Raw genomic sequence first — 16,564 nt, 5'->3', positions numbered from 1 at the left:
ACAGAGCATTGTTTTGACCAATGACCAATCTCCTTGTAGTTTTGACATAGTAATAAAACCTGGGTTGTATTGTGCAGGGCTTGGACGGTGTCCTAATTTGGCAAGAATCTACTTCCTCACTTCTGGTTGAGAGAATGAACGTAGGCATCCAGTATTAAAGCTTTAAACTTTCATATTAGCCCAAAAGAGCAACACCTTAGACGAAAAGCAGCATTGAGAGTGCAAAGTAAGTCTCAGATTGCCTCTGCTGAGATCAGTTTTGTAGGCAAGTACACAATGCTGTGGCAGATGCTGCTTTCTTTGCTGAATACTTGGGGTGGGAGAAAATACAGAAAACCTGCTCTCTCTATTTCCATCAAATTTTAGTGCTGTCAAAATGAAGTTATTTGTTAGAAAGGCTTATGAAATTGTTTCCTGCACTGAAATTTCAGCTTTTATCTGCCAATGGGAGACGCTTGTTCAGTGGGAGCTTTACTTTTGGACATCTCCCTTTAGATGCTATGGGAGCTGTATGAAAACTTAGCCTGCAATAGTTAAAACAACTTCTCAGAAAATACAAGTTAAAAGTTGCATCCTACAGAATTTTTTTTATGGTAATAAGGAAGTTTTTTGTTCTTTAACACATTCCCTCTTATATAGAGGAAAAAAGTGTTTTGGTGTGACACTGGAAAACAGTGTAGTCCATTAATTTTTGTAGTTGTCTTTGGGGTAATTTTACCTTTCTCTGCCCAGAAAAAAAAGAAAAAAAAATCCTGCATTAGCTCTAGCTGTTTTGGGTCCTGATAGGATTGCTTTTGCTGCTGGAAAGCAGCACAGGGAAATCTATCTTTGGAAAAATACTAAGAACTATGGCTCTCCTTCAGGGATTTCCTGGGACTTTGGTGGAATCTGGGTAAAATTTTCCTGAACATCTGGATTTGGGTAGCCCTGTTAAGAAATGGCAAACTATCCGAATCATGTTATGATCTCTGAATGTGCTTTGTTTTGTAATTCATTAAACTGATGGCGATGGGTTGAGCGTCTGACTGGCCCAATCATTGGCTTGGCAGAGCCCCACAGTGTGTGAAACCTCAGTTTGTATGGCTCCACATCTCTGGAAATGCAGTTGAAAACAGGTCCAAAGACTTGCAATGCTCACACTGAGAAGGTACAATATCAAGCATTCTCCTCTTACCCTGGCTATCACTTTGGAGATGAATGGCTGCACTGAGACCTGCAGGAATGCAGCAGGAGCCAGGAGCTGAGATTGTGCTGGAAGCAGCTGATTCCCTCAGGCCTTGAATACAAGCCCCCTGTTCCCCACCACCAAGCCTGCTCTGCTTCAAAAGCTTCAGAGATTTTAAATGGAAACCTTCTAATTTATAGTGACAAACCGAGCTTAGCAGCATGGGGAACATTAGGAGCCTCTGAGTAGAGAATAGAGTATGCCCCACCCTGGAGAGAATGATGTAAATCATTCTAATTCTTGGCACTGGTATTTAAATTTTGTTCATTGCATGCCAAAAAAAAAAAACATTCAGACATTGTAAACTGTCTGCTTTGTCAAGAAAACTCTCAGAAGCTTTCTGGAGTAAAATTTTTTAGAAGGTAGAGGAAATGGTATAGTTTCTAGAGGCAACACAAATGGTGCCATAGTTCTCTTGACACTCTCCTTCTGCTCTCTCACTCTTCCCGCTTCCCCTTCTATGCTCCACAAGTCAGTGAAGTCATGAGAATGAGCTGTATGAAGGCCAGAGAAACTCTGGATTAACCCTGGAGGTTCCTCTTACAGGGAAGCCCGGCAGACTTCTTGTCTCCACAGCTGTAAGGCTTCTCTGCAAAGAGCTGCTATGCTGGACAAACCCAGAAGACCACGTGCTCCAGTGTCTGGCACTCATAGCCCTTTAGGGAAGGGATGCAAAACTGTGAGAAATGTCCTCATGTTTCATCCCCCCAGTTTCTGGCAGTTATCACTTCACAGGCTTCTGAAGCATCTGGTACATCAAAACTGTAGGGGTTTTTTTTTCTTTTAATTTTTTATAGTCGCCAATAGAAGTATTCTACATGCATTTGTGTAATCCCTCTTGAACCCATTTAAATACTTGGCATCCACAATACTCAATAAGTTACACAATTTAACTATGCCTTGTTTGGAAAAAATATTTCCTGCGGCTTGTGCTTTAAACCTGATGATTTCCTTGTGTGAGTCTCAAATAGTGAATAATTGTTCCCTCTTCATCACTCTCATATTATGCTTGATTTTATAGACCACTCTTTTTAAAGCCTAAGGGTTCCCTCTCTGTTTAGTATTTTCTTGTGCAGAAATTGTTCTGGACATGTGATTATCTGTGCTTTTATGTACCTTCTCTAGTTCACCTAAATGCTTAATTTTTGAACTTATAAGTTAAGTTTATTGGAAAGTATATCCTAACAGTTCATACATCTCTAGATTTAATTTTTTTCTATCTTGAACCACTTTTTTCTGATACATATTTCACATCCTAGTTTGGTTTGGGCTGGAAGGGACCTAAAGATCAGACCCTCATGCCATGGGCAGAGACACCTTCTACTAGACCAGGTTGCTCAGAGCCCCATCTAGCCTACCCTTGAACACCTCCAGAGATGGGGCATCCACAACTTATCTGGGTAACTTGTTCTGGTGCCTCACCACCCTCACAGTAAAGAAATTGTTTCTAATATCTAATTTAAACCTACTGTCTTTCTGTTTGAATCCATCTCTACTTGTCCTGTCACCACATGTTCTTGTTAAAAATCCCTCTCCAGCTTTCTTATAGGCTCCTTTCAGGTACTGGAAAGCCCCAGTTAGGTCACCCCTAAGCTGCCTGTTTTCCAGGCTGAACAAGCCCAATTCTCTCAGCCTTTCCCCCTTAGGGATTCCCTCTAATCATCTTGGTGGCCTCCTCTGGACTCACTGCAACAGGTTGATAGCCTGTCTGTGCTGAGGCCCTCAGAGCTGGACGTGGCACTGCAGGTGGGATCTCACCAGAGCAGAGCAGAGGGGCAGGATTCCCTCTCTCAACCTGCTGGCCATGCTGCTTTGGATGCAGCCCAGGACATTTTTGGTTTTCTGGGCTTCAAGTGCACATTGCGGGGTCACGTCCAGCCTCTCATCCACCAGCACCTACGAGTTCTTCTCAGCAGGACTGCTCTTGATCTGTATTGAGACCAGCTGTTGCCCCCACCCATGTGCAGCACTTTGCATTTCGTCTTGTTAAACCTCTTGCTAAACTCCTGTGGGCCCTCTTCTCAAACTTGTCCAGGTGCCTCTGGATGGCATCCAATCTTAGCTGCAGGTGTTTACATGTCAGTTGAGCTGCATAACTCTATTCCTAGAATGCTGGGATATCAATTGATTAGGGAAACAATAGCTCCTCACAAGGAAAATAAACAGTGACTTGCCAACACAGAAGTGAAAGACCTTATTTCGAATGCAGCCTGGTCTTCCTTGGACATGCTCACTTTTGTGGTCTGTTGGCTTTGCTTGTAGTGTAGAGCCTGTGAAGTGGTTGTTCTCTGTTACTGCTCTGGTTGATTCTATCAAAACATTTTTCATATGATTTGGGAAAATTCTCTTTGACAGTACCATTTATTTGCGAGTGAAGCTGGCTTTAATACCTTAGTTCTGCAATATTTCAGTAGCAAGCACTGGATGTTTTGACATGAGGTCTTTAAAGAAGGCAGCATAACCAATTAACCCGTTTTGGCAAGAGCACTGCTGGCCCACCTTCATTGCTGGGAGTAGCTTGGATTTCTTTGGTGATCAGCTAGTTCTTAAGGGTCATAACTAATCTACACAACATAATTTTTAGAAGCAAAAATCTTCAAGACAGAGCTACCTTATCATACTGGTTTGTTTTGTCCTTTTCCCATTTCACTAATCACTCATTGTTGTCCATGGCAATTTCATAAACTGCAAAGTTGTTTTCTTTGAGTGAGGAACTATCTTTCGGAGTCCCAAGCAGTACAGTTTGATCACACCAAGAGCAGCTGGCTAATATTTCCAAAAGCAGATTTAGATCTGAGAGCAAAGATCCCAGTCTTTTTATGAGCCTTGGAACAGTGATTTTAAACTTACTACCTGCTTCTTTTTAAATAGTGGATCATATTTAGCTCACATAGATACTAGGACACTGACTTGAGGATCTGTGACCTACAAATGTACTTTATTTGCTGTGCCTTGCAGTGGCTGCTCTATAGGAAAACAGTAAGACCTTGGGTTCTGTACTGCCAGATCCATAGAGAAGGTTGTCAAAAATCACCAATAATTTCAATAGTAGATTTTGCTACTCAAGACACACCATGATGAAAACAAGATGTTGTGCTGTAGTGCTTTGAATTGTCCATATTTTCACGTGGGAGTCTTTTGACCTGGATATCTGGATGACACTGTGAGTTAAAATAGCACATCTGCTCTAGAACAGCTAGAGGCCCCAGGACTTGCATCTAGATATGATGAAAGATGATCTGTGTATCAGACAAGGCAAACTGGAGAAGAAGTATGTTCTGATCCAAGGAGCTGATGGTCCCAAGGCTTTTGTGACACCATCGAGCATGAATTACACTTCAACCACTGGATATGGGCGTTGGAAATGTTGCCTTAATGTGTTGTTAAAATTCATCAGAACCTAGAAGATACGTTGGTTTTCTTCATTGTGTTTTTTTGTTTTTTAAAGATGAGCTAAAAAGAAGAACTGAAGAAGTAGAGGAGGTGTTTGAGAAGTGCTTGAGAGGTGTTCTTATAACCAAGACCTAGAGACTGTGGAGTGCCAGTGTTCAGATGAACTTGCAAAAAGAACTTTGTTCTGGAAGTCACATGCCTTTGAGGGAGATGCTGACTCCAACACTCAGGCTCTGAGGTACAGTATAGCCATTTATTCTACTCCAAATATGTCCCCAGAGGACTAAAACCTTTTTTGAGGCTTTTTCCCCCCGCTCTGGCACGCAGTCCCTTTTCTATGCCTGCAGCTATGAGCAGCACTTGTCTCTGGGCCTGTAATTTGGTGCAGTTTGGGACTTGCAAGTCTCCAGTGCCCCTACAGTTCTTGGCAGCAGCAGTGCTGCTAAGCAGCCAGAACTTCTGATCTCCGTTCAGCCTGCAAATGAACATTTCATCCAACACCTCTATACCTGTGTTCCCCAGAACAATCAGACTCTTGATTGCATCCTCCACCCCTCCCTCCCTTCCTCCCTCCCAAACTGGAGCACTGCAGAATAGCTGCACAATGGATGACTATACTTCCAGCAGCGTCTGGAGCACTATAAATAGCCTTAAATAAATGCGCGCAAGGATCCAGCGTATTGTCTGAATGATCTAAAATTAGATTGCTCTAATGTTTGTGCATCAGTCTTTCTATGCTGTAGGAAAATGAATTTCTTTCCAAAGTATTTAAGCTTGAATTATGGTTCCTTAAGGATGGGGGAGGGTGGGGAGGCTGCTTGAAGGGAAACTCCTGCAGGGATGGGTCTAGTTTTCTTTTAAGGCAGAGACCAGCCACAGTCACTACAGAGGGAAAAATAGCAGCTGCAAGTTCCTGGAAAGCACAGACATATGTAGATTCAGTTTGTTCCTAAAATATCATCTTTATGCTCTCTTTATTTTTGTCTTTCAGGGACATTTGCACCTTGAATGCAACAAACATTTTGAATGAGAAGGTGGGGTGGAAAAGTCTCAGAGAGCACATTTCCTTTTTTTGACTGGGATTAAATGACATTGTTGTCCTGTGTTCAAGGTATTTTAATTCTTGATCTCCAGCCATTCTTTGCAACACATAACAGTAGCTGTGTATTTTAGATAAATTTGAACATTTCCTGGTATCAGCTGGAAATACCTGAGTTGGCTGTTACTCCTAAATAAGCATAATTGCTCATACTGTACAATGCTTTCTTATTCAAATACCTTGCTATTGAGTTAAGAGAACACAAATTTCCACAAGATCAGTCTCTTATTCCCATTTTCACTCCCCAGTGTTTTTGGGGAGGAATTTATTGCAAAATTATATTTTATATAAACCTTCTAATATACTTGGCTTTTTAAACAAATTGTGATTTGTTAGCAATGAAAGCACAGAAAATTATTCATTGTTCTCTTGATTAAATTGCAGCTTGGCTAGAAGTAGTACTGACTTTTTGGGGTTTTTTCTATAGGGACCTGTTTATGCAAGCATATTGTGCTAAGCTGCATAAGAAGGGTCCACTGCATTGAGACAAAATGAGAGGCATTCTCTGTTGTGCTCTGAAGCTGGAAACCAGGGCAAGGGAGGGGGCTCTGAGGCATTAGGGTGCCTTGGTACAGCTCTGTTGAACAGCATTAATAACACATCTCTTGTCTACTTACATGCAATAAAGGACTCTGTCATTACACTGTGTGTTGAACTCATAAATGCCATTCAGGTCTGAATTAACAGGTAAATTGATGAGGTCTGTGGACTCTCTGAATGCTCACAGAAAGTCCTATCTAGGACTCTGCACAGTCTGAGAAGATATTCAAGGGTGTGTGTCAATCCTGTGTAGGGATCCAGTAGTTTCACATCTTCAATTTTCAAGCTAATCTGTGGGTTTAACTATTGGTTATCTAGAGGGCAACAATTCAATCAGTGTTTGCATATGAAAAACTATATTCCTTACAGCCTCTTTTGTGAGGAGCTGTAGATTTCTCCATATCAGATCCCAGTTTTCTTTGCTGTTTTTATCAGCCTTTTGAGGGAGATTATTTTTTTAGCCTTTCAACACAGATACAAGGTGAAATTGTCTGTTCAGAGTGAACTCTGTGCAAGGTGTATTATTGTACTCATACTTTTGCATGCATGAACGCGTATGTGACTGTGCATTGAGATGCAAATCCCGGCAAATAATCCTTTCTTCTCTGAATTTTCATGCAAAGATCTGCAGTGCCGCTAAATTAGCAATAGTGAGTTTTAACCACACGAGGGAGCGATGCTTATCTGCGCTGGGAACGCTGCAGTCCCTAGCAAGGCTTAGCACCTATTTACAAGATTAAAAGTCTGTATTTCCCGTTCTTGGCACCGTTCTTTCTGGTTTTTCTGTGTCTCTTGGTGATGTATATGATAAAAAGAATGTAAGTAGAAAGGATAAAGTAGATCATGGTTGATTATAAACCTCCAACTACATCAACTTTCACCTGAAAATGGCAGAGTGGTTTTGAGCAGAGTGAATCCACCAAAGCGTGGGTACGTAATGCTGAGCCCACAGCCTGCCTGAGACACCGCTTCTGACAGAGGATTTCTCCAGCAGAACTGAGAACTGCAGCTACATCTGCTGATTCTCCAGAGCTCTGCTTTCCTCTCTGATTCCCTTCTGCTCCCTTGGAGGCAGCAATTGGAAATATAATTTTATTTCATTTTATTTCATAATTTACCCAACAGCAAATGAGTTCAGAAAGCAAATGTCTGTCTTTTGCTCCTACAGGCTGCTGGTGTACTTTTTCCATAATTTTTTTTTGGCGGGGGGGGGGGGGGGCAGTTCGCCCTTCCCTGCCCCCATCAAAATATTCCAGTTAATCTATTTAAGAGTTTGTCCTGGATGCTGGCCACTTTCTTAGATGATTCCTGAGCTGGGATACAAGCACCTGCAGAGGGGAAGCCAAAAGGACAAAGAAGGAGGTCTGGTTACCTCCACCAGCTGCAGGCTAATGAACATTACATCTGATCATGCAAGAGCAGTCATAAAACAAGGAGAAATGGGAGCAGCAGATTGTAAGTGGCTGGTCATTCTGGGGGACTGTGGGATACAAAAAGCTTGAAAGTCAAAAAGTGAGAGCAGTATGGAAAGGAGGGGTGAGGAGCAAGGAGGATTGACTGCTGGTGGGGAAAGTGCTATGGATGAGATTTGTTCTGCTGTTCACCTTGAGGTGCTGGGGTGAGAACCTGCTGGGGAGGGCTGGTGTCCTGGTCTCCTGCAGGCAAGGAAGTGGCTCTTTAGAGGAAAAGAGTTCTAATTGCCAAGGGTGTGAGACTGGGAAGCAGCCTCAAGTCACTGCTAAGAATTGTCAGATTTGTAGGTATTTGTAGGCTGCTGTGTGTACCCACACCGTGGATACAGATCAGGGTTAGAAGACTATCTGCTGCCTCCTTATCTAGTCACTTAGCTAAAAAAAGATCTCAGTGATCTGTCATTAGTTAGTGACATGGCTCTACAGAAAACCCTTACTATCAATATGCACTCATCCCAGCTCCACCTGGAGTCCATGTAAGCTTTCTTGTTTTACCAAAAAGTATAAGGCTAAAATAAAGTATAAAGGTGGTGTTATAAATGAAAGACACTGCCATTCTTGTTTTATTTTTCCGTACGTGCCATTTTGCATTTTGTTTTCATGCAATAGATCTCGCTTGGTGGGGTTTTTTTCCATATCTTCCTTTTCATGGAAGACTAGAGAGCTGGTCTGTAATGCAGAGACATCACACTCTTAATGGCAGCCTTGTCACTGTTCATGGGCTCTCTTCTCTGGCAAAAATGAGAAATGACATGCATTTTGCAGTAGCATAGCTGCAGCAGCCCCTGCTAGCCTGGTGTAACCTCTGGACAACCAGCAGTGCCCTTTCCCTCTGGACGAATCCATGCTTTTATTGGAGGGGGGAAAAGGGAAGGACCATAGGCAGCTTGGTCTGGGGGGTTATACCTTGGGTTTCATAAACAAGCATGTAGTAGTAATCCACACTCCTTCCAAGCTTTCATAGGGGTTATCAAAAAAACCCCATGAGGATCTGTTATTATAAAACCCAGTTTTCATATAATATCAACAAATTTGTTTCTTCTGAGCTTGTTATGTTAAGGCACTTCTTTTCCTGCTATGAGATGAATACAACTGAACTTTACATTGTGTCCATGCCTAGAATATGAAATGATGAGGAACAAATGTGCTTCTGGCAATGTTCTTGGGGTAAGTAAGGCTGTAGATGGTCGATTAGGCTGGGGGATTCAGTAGAAGTTTAAGTATTTGCATATGATAGAACTGATGGTTGTTAAAGTGTTTTATTACAGGGTTTGATCTAAGCTATAATGAGAGTCTGAGCCTGGAAACAGAATATTGCCCTTCCCACCAACAAAGCTCCATGCATTTTTGACAGCCAACATGACCAAAAAGCTGGAACTTCCCAATGGGTGTATCCCAAAGAAGAAATTTTTGTAATGCAACCAGAAATGTGCTTTAGATCAGAAAGACTGGGTAGTTTTGATCTGCTTTTCTTTACATAGAACAACTTGGCCTCAGTCAGAAAACCCTTTGTATAAAAAGCTAGTTTTTTATCTGTTCTAGATGTTTGGATGATTAATTGTTTTTCTCTGTCTCATTTCTGAAGGATGCTTGGATCCTTAAGAGATAGATGTTTAATTCAATAACAGATACCTAGAAACATTCAAGTTAGGAAAGAGTTTTAAGACTGAGTCTAACCACTAACCCAACACTGCCAAGCCCAGCACTAAACCATGTCTCTAAGTGCCTCCTCTATACCCCCAGGGATGGTGCCTCCACCACTTCCCTGGGCAGCCCGTTCCACTGCTTGACAGCCCTCCAGGGGAAGAAACTTTTCCTGATACTAATTCTAAACATCCCTTGGCACAGCTTTGAGGCATGCTTAGTTCAGTTGCCATTCTCCCTTCTATAATTTATTTGCAGAAAATGAAATTATCATGGTAGCTTGTGTGCCTCAAAGATCTTTCTGAAAGCACAGGTTCCCTCCAGCACTGCTGGACCAGGGGAACTGTGTCCTTGGGCACTTTGATATTGCTGCAGATGTGATAGTGTGGCTTTCATTCTTGTAGCATGGCAGTGGTGAGGAGAAAAAGAGAATAGGGCCACATGTCCTGTTACAGTCATCTTGGCTGTATGAATATGGTAGTTTTAAGAAAGTTAGAGGCAAAGTTGACCTTTCCTGTTTTTTTTCTCCATAAAACACTAGTTTTGATTCACAAACACACTGCTTGAACATTCCTGAGAGCATCACTTGGAGAACATGGAAAGGAATAATGCTTGGAAATGCTTTAGCAAATCAAGAATTATTATGTAGGGGAAACGGAATCATCTGTAGGACAGCCAGAAGAAGTCCGTGCTAAGATACAAGTGCTGGTAAACAGAAGTTTGAATTTGGTGTGGAAAACAAAACATTTTATATGTGAAGCTTTGATCTTCCCAAAAAATAAACACACAAAAAAAAAAACAAACCAAAACCTCACACAAACAAAAAACCAACCAAATAAAAATACACCAACAACACCAAACCAACCGAGATTTTAAATAAAAAAACAAAACAAAACCCCCCAAAAAAACACATCCCAAAACAAACAAAAAACATACTCTATCTTGCTGATAGGCAAGATAGAGTTAGTTAATATCAGTACTCGAAGACCATTCTGGTTCACTTTTGGGCATGCTGAAGAAATGTTAGCATTATGGGAGCAGTGCTTCCATGGGACAAGGAGGGATTATTCAAGTTTGCCTTTGCCAATATCATGATTTTAAGTGCTTCTGTTGAGCTCAGACATCGTCTCTTCTTTTGCTTTACTGAGATGACACAATGAAGGAATAAAGCCATTTTTCAAAATATTCTCATGCTCCTAAAATGTAGCTGTGAAGTGAGCAACCTTATTCCTGTTTGTAGTGAAAGATTTCCGGCATTACGTGGTCAGTCGTTACTGATGAAAGATCACAAAAGTAAACACAATAACAAACTAGTATTCACCAAAAAGCCTAACAAAACAAAACCATTGCATTTATAATTATGTTCTTAATTCCAGAGCTGCTCTGGGAGTTGTAGCAGGGAGGGTTATTTCACTGATGACTGAATCACAGCACTTCTGCTTGAAAGAACGGTATCAGTTTGACAACTCAGAGCTTTATTGCTCAACAGCTTTGAGCAGGAAGAGGAGCCGATAGTCATCTCGGAGGAGTCTGAGGACAGCTTCCAAAGCTGGAGCCTGGCCAGGACTCTGGGCTAGGCTGTCTTGCTGAGAAACCTGTGCCAAAGTCTTTTCCTTCACCCACAGTCATCCAGCACTTCACATTTTGGTCTTGTTCTGTAAATTCTGTCTGTTTTTTTAAAAAACACTCTTCTTGAAAACCTTATTTTAAAATACCAGTGATCTAAAAATAGGACTTGTAATGCAAAAGTGGGGAATTTTTTTCCTCAGCCACTAGGTGCTTCTGGATATGCTCATTTTAGACATGTTGTTCAAGTGTCAGCTGGATGCTTTAATGCTGTGACTATCCTAGCTCATCTCCAGTTGCTGTTCAAAAACAGGCTGAACAGAGTTGCTCTCTGCTGCTCTCTAGTCCTAGGCAAGCAAAAGCTTATAGAAATTGTATGACTGTTAGACAGTTTTGCTTGTTTTCTTCTTGTTCCAGTCTTCCATGTTCCCACTTTGTACATTTACACCAATGGAACAGTCAGCATTAAACTTCATAATGCCCCACTGGCTTGGAGATTACACCTCTGCCATCCTCAAGGAACCTATAGTACCTCAAAATACAGCTAGCCCAGAGAACTTCTGGGAATTTAACAAAGGCCTATGTTTTATCACTGCATTAAAACTTACTTCTTTCCCTTGTTTTTCTTTTACTTTTCTTTTTTTCCCTACTGGGTCCTAGTTTGGGTCCCCAAAAAAGATCTTGGATTTGATGGGTTGTATTACCCAGGATTCCAAGTGAATCAGCATTGCTCTACTGCTTTAGATGATTTGGGTTTGCATTTTGGGTTGGGGGTTTTTTTGTTTGTTTTCCAGTTGTCTAAAGTTTCCAAGGTCTTTAGTGCTTTAATGCTGAAAAGTTTATTCTGTACAGGGTAGAAAAGCTACAAAAATGTAGCAGCTAAAAAAAAGGTCTTCAAATTCCTATACCTGTTCTTATGTTGCTGTATTCTTTCTGAGAATCTGGCTTTTTAAATCTCCACCTCTTTGCTGCATCCTTCATCACTGCAGAGACACCCTACTTAAGTAACTTTCCACTTATAGCAAAACAGCCCAGATTCCTGTGCAGTGCATCAGCCTCATGCAAGACAAGATGTTAATACAATAGTGCTACAATGCTAAAGCATTATTCTCCACCTCTCTCTTTTCAGAATCCTCTTAATTTGTTTTGATATTGTGTTTATGTTCCAGCTTATGTCAAGAATATTCATAAAAGCAGACTTACATGACCTTTCAAACTCTAGTAAACTGAAAGCAAAAATTAAATGTTCACTTTTGTTACAGCAAGGAAATTCTGAGTTAAGGGGGGGTTTTCACTTTTGGTAGCGAGAAAGATGAGTGCTTTGCATCTGTTGTGTATCTAATTGTCAGCAAGGTGATGGAAATGCAGCTCTCCTCTACACTGTAACTGACTTAAAGAATGACCTAGGGATAAAATTATTTGACTCCAGGTTTTTACACCTGGCAAAGCAGTGGTTGGTGTCAGTGCTGGGTATCGCTCCCAGCTGCAGACGGATGCTCTCTGATGCAGAACAATGACATGTTATGTCTTAAAGATGCAGGAAACAGAACTCACAGACCGCAGATTTCTGAAACTCACAGAGGACTTTTGAATGCCCTGATTTTTGTTACTCTTCTTGATGCCAGCTGCTTTTGAGTTGCCTGTTTGTTGCACTCACCACCAGGCCATCTTCTTAAACGTTCCTTTCAGGATTTCAGCTTGGCTTCAAAGCAAAATACACTGAAAAACATTAATGATTTTTTGAAATGTCTGAGTCTTTGAAAAGCATTTGGAACTGATTAGCCATAAAGCATTACAAGCAACTGTGAAAGTATTAGGAAACAATACTGTGTAACACACAGAGCATTTGGCTAGGACAGGCTCAGGATATGCTGTTCACTTCATATATGCTGTCAATCACTTTTATTTGTTGCCTACTATACAAAAGAAATTTTTCCACCTTCAAAGTACATGAATTGTATTTGAGACCAATAACAGGGTCACCTAAAGGAATTTAGAGGCGTTGGACTTGCAAATTCTTGTCCACAGTCCAGGGATGGTTAAATGGCACATTCACTATGCATGGATCAGGCTGTCTTTATCGTGCTGAAAATGAAGGTGTCAGATTTGTAGCACATGGATAGATCCATTTAGTGATATGATTCCCTTACATGTATGCAGCTCTATCCCCAGTAAAACAACTTGCCCTGACAGAAAAGCTCTGTCCCCTGTGCTTTTTCTGGAGCATGGTGAAGTGTCTTTGGTCATATACTAGGAAATCACATAGTATTTACCATGTCTTGCAACTCTATTTCAAATAATGGGGGCTCCCCAAATCAGTACTCAGGCTCTATAATTCAAGCCCTTGCCTTAAGATGACACCACTTAGCTAAAGAGCTCCCACAGCCATGTGAGGACTGCTTTTCACAACAGGAATTTTTCATGGCCCTTACCTTAGGTTACTGAGAAGAGCCTTAGGTCTTTACAGTCTTTTGCTATGCTCCCTTTACAAAATGGAAATATTTTCAGTTATATATGTATTTATATATAATTTCAAATTGTATATATTTTTATATATATAAATGTAAAAACCATTCACATAGCAAAGGAAAGGCAAAATGAAAAATCAAAATATAGGAGAAAAGCCTATGAAAGGACTCTGTGTGCAGAGTGTATGTGTATGTATAGATGCATATACATATGCACACACAACTTTCTGGATGCTTTCTGATTACATCCCAGTAAGAGCTATGATGTATCCAGGGTGTTTAGGTGACTGGTTTCCCTATGGTGCTTTTTGCACCATATAAAAGTAATACTATTTGAAATAGACAGCTGCTATGGATCAGGAAAAAACTTGTACGGAATACCACAGATAATTTCTTGGAAATCTGTCTCACTTAATTTTTTGTGAAGGAGGGGTTTTTTTTTTCTTTTTGAAAACTACCTGTCAGCATAAGAACAGCATTTTTTGTCAGTGATTTTTATATCAGAGTTTGTGTAACATAGACTTATTTTCCTCTAGAAGAAGCTTTCTTGTAAACAACAATTATATATATCTATATTTATATAAAATACATTTCAACTTTGTTTTCCTTTTAGCAAATTATTCTGTATTTCATGAGGTTAGGGATTGTTTTTGCCAAGAGACTGGTTTTTGCCACTTGTAAAACTCATTACGCTACTGGCTTCAGTCAAGATGGCCAAGTGTAACATACGGAATTGCTGTTCTGTGGAAATGTGTTTATTTTTCCAAGAGGTGATTGTGGCTCCCAAAATAGCTTCTGTATGACTGTGTAGTAAATTTTAGATTTGCCAGTCTTGGCACTGTCCTTTCAAGCAATTTATTTCCTCCTCCATATTACTTCAACAGTATCTTTAATGAGTATATGTCTCAAGCAGTCACAAGGGCAATTTGAGTCCATCTCATTTCCTGGTAAACATGCAGCCTTCAGTGAAATAAGCTCTTCTGCATTTTAAGTTGTGTGCAAACTTTCACTTGCATTTATTAGCACTTCCTCAGATCAGCCAGTGCATATTATAGCAGAAAGTGAAAAAGAAGACTTTTATTTTATTTTATTCTTAGGTGAGAAGAGTAAGAGGAAATAAAAGCTTAATGTCTATTTTTCCTTCTCTTTTAATATTAATATTCCTAAAGTGGGTAGTGCAAATCAAGCTCAATTGCTTGTATTCTAATAAGACCCTTGAATATTTGTCATGGTTTAACCTCAGCTGATAACTAAGCCCCACACAGCCTTTCACTCACTCACCTCAGTGAGATCAGGGAAAGAATCAGAAAGGTAAAAGCGAGAAAACTCAAGGGTTCAGATAGAGAAATGTAATGGGTAAAGCAAAAGCAGCGCACACAAGCAAAGAGAAACAAGGAATTAATTCACCATTTCCCACAGGAAGGCAGGTGTTCAGCCATCCCTAGGAAAGCAGAGCTCCATCACACACAGTGGTGACTTGGGAAGGCAAACACCATTACTCTGAATGTCCCCACCTTGCTCCTTCTTCCCCACACTTTGTATACTGAGCCTGATGCCATATGGTATGAAATATCCCTTTGGTCAGTTGTGGTCAGCTGTCCCAGCTGTGTCCCCTCCCAACTCCTTGGCACCCCCAGCTGCTCACTGGTGGGATAGGGTGAGGAGCAGAAAAGGCCTTGACTCTGTGCAAGCCCTGATAAGCAACAGCTAAAACATTTCTGTGTTATCAACAGTTTGCAGCACAAATCCAAAACACAGCCCTACACCAGCTATGAAGAAAACTGATCCTACCCCAGCCAAAACCATTGCAATCTTTTTATCCAAAAAGACACTGACAGGTATTGGCAGAAGTTTTGTCTGAAAAACGGGGAGAAATCTCAAAGCATTCCTCAGTGATTAGGAGAAACAACATATTACAGGGGTGTTGCAACATGAATAAGGCATCAGAAATGCAAAGAAGGCAGAAGAAAGTCTAGTGAAGCAGAAGAAGGCTACCTAAGGAGCCCAGCAAACAGAGGACTGCTCCTCCTTGCAATTTAATTAAGCAAATCCTGTCAACGGCAATGATTAGGTCTGTGAATCCTGACAAATTCATTAAAAATGCCTTGTATGGTATTTTCACTTCCTGCAGAGCAGTCTCATTAAGCATTTCCCTCCATGGGACCCTTGTGTAGGCTCAGTTGCTAAACTTCCACAAGTTACAACATCCTTCATGCCTCTTGGGACAGAAGCCAAGGTGCCTTCTGAAGAGGATATATCCCTTTTCCTGCTAGGGGCTGGAAAGGGACAGTGCAAAATAGATTAAAAGAAGCAGTGATTGTCTCTGGGAAGGGTGGCCGGTGGTCTGGGACCACATTGCTGAGAGCAGTGGGAGGTGACATCTGTGTGGTGAGGGGATGTTCCTCAGTAGAGTTCCATCCACAGCTCCATTTATCAGGGCTTTGCCAAGGACAAATGTTTGGGGCTGGAGAGCAAAGGGCTGTGGGGCAAGGGGAACTTTCTGTTTGTGAGCTCTCTGCACTTTTCAGCTCTGTAGGGAAGATCTGAACTGCTTGGCTGTAACTGCTTGGGATGGGGCAAGTGTGGTGCTGTCTTCTACAAGGTCTCATTTTAGAAACAAGCTTTATCTCACAGTCTGTCCTTGTCAGAAATAAATTAACAGGCCTGTTCTTATTCTCAGAAAATTATTTCTGTCACAAACAATTATTTTCTTCATTTTGGGAAAGAGATTTACAACTGAAATACCACAAAAATTGAGTTGCTGCTTTACTGATAAGGTGATGTTTACATTTACTTGTGGACTGTCTCTGTAACACCAGCTAAAGACAGATAGTAAATCTTCCAGTCTACCTAAACCCAACTGCTTTCCACCTTCCTTTCTTTTTGGCTTTAATGCCGTGTTGTCCTATATACTGAGTTATGATAATTAGTAATAGAAAAATCCTGTTAAAAATACTGAAGGCCTGATTTATTTTTATATCAATAAAGCTTTTGTAATTTCTCAGCTGTCTTGTAGCTTCAGAGAAAATTCAGAGTACCAGCAGAGTAAGTGTAGTGTGGGAGGAGTTCAGCTGAAGCATAAATTAACTGTATTTCATTTCCCCTTAATAAAGAACTTCAGTTTTTCCACAGCTAACTGTATAATCAATTTGATCCC

The sequence above is a fragment of the Molothrus ater genome, chromosome 1 (genome assembly GCF_012460135.2).
Source record: "Molothrus ater isolate BHLD 08-10-18 breed brown headed cowbird chromosome 1, BPBGC_Mater_1.1, whole genome shotgun sequence".
NCBI lineage: Eukaryota > Metazoa > Chordata > Aves > Passeriformes > Icteridae > Molothrus > Molothrus ater.
This window is presented reverse-complemented; position numbering follows the sequence as displayed.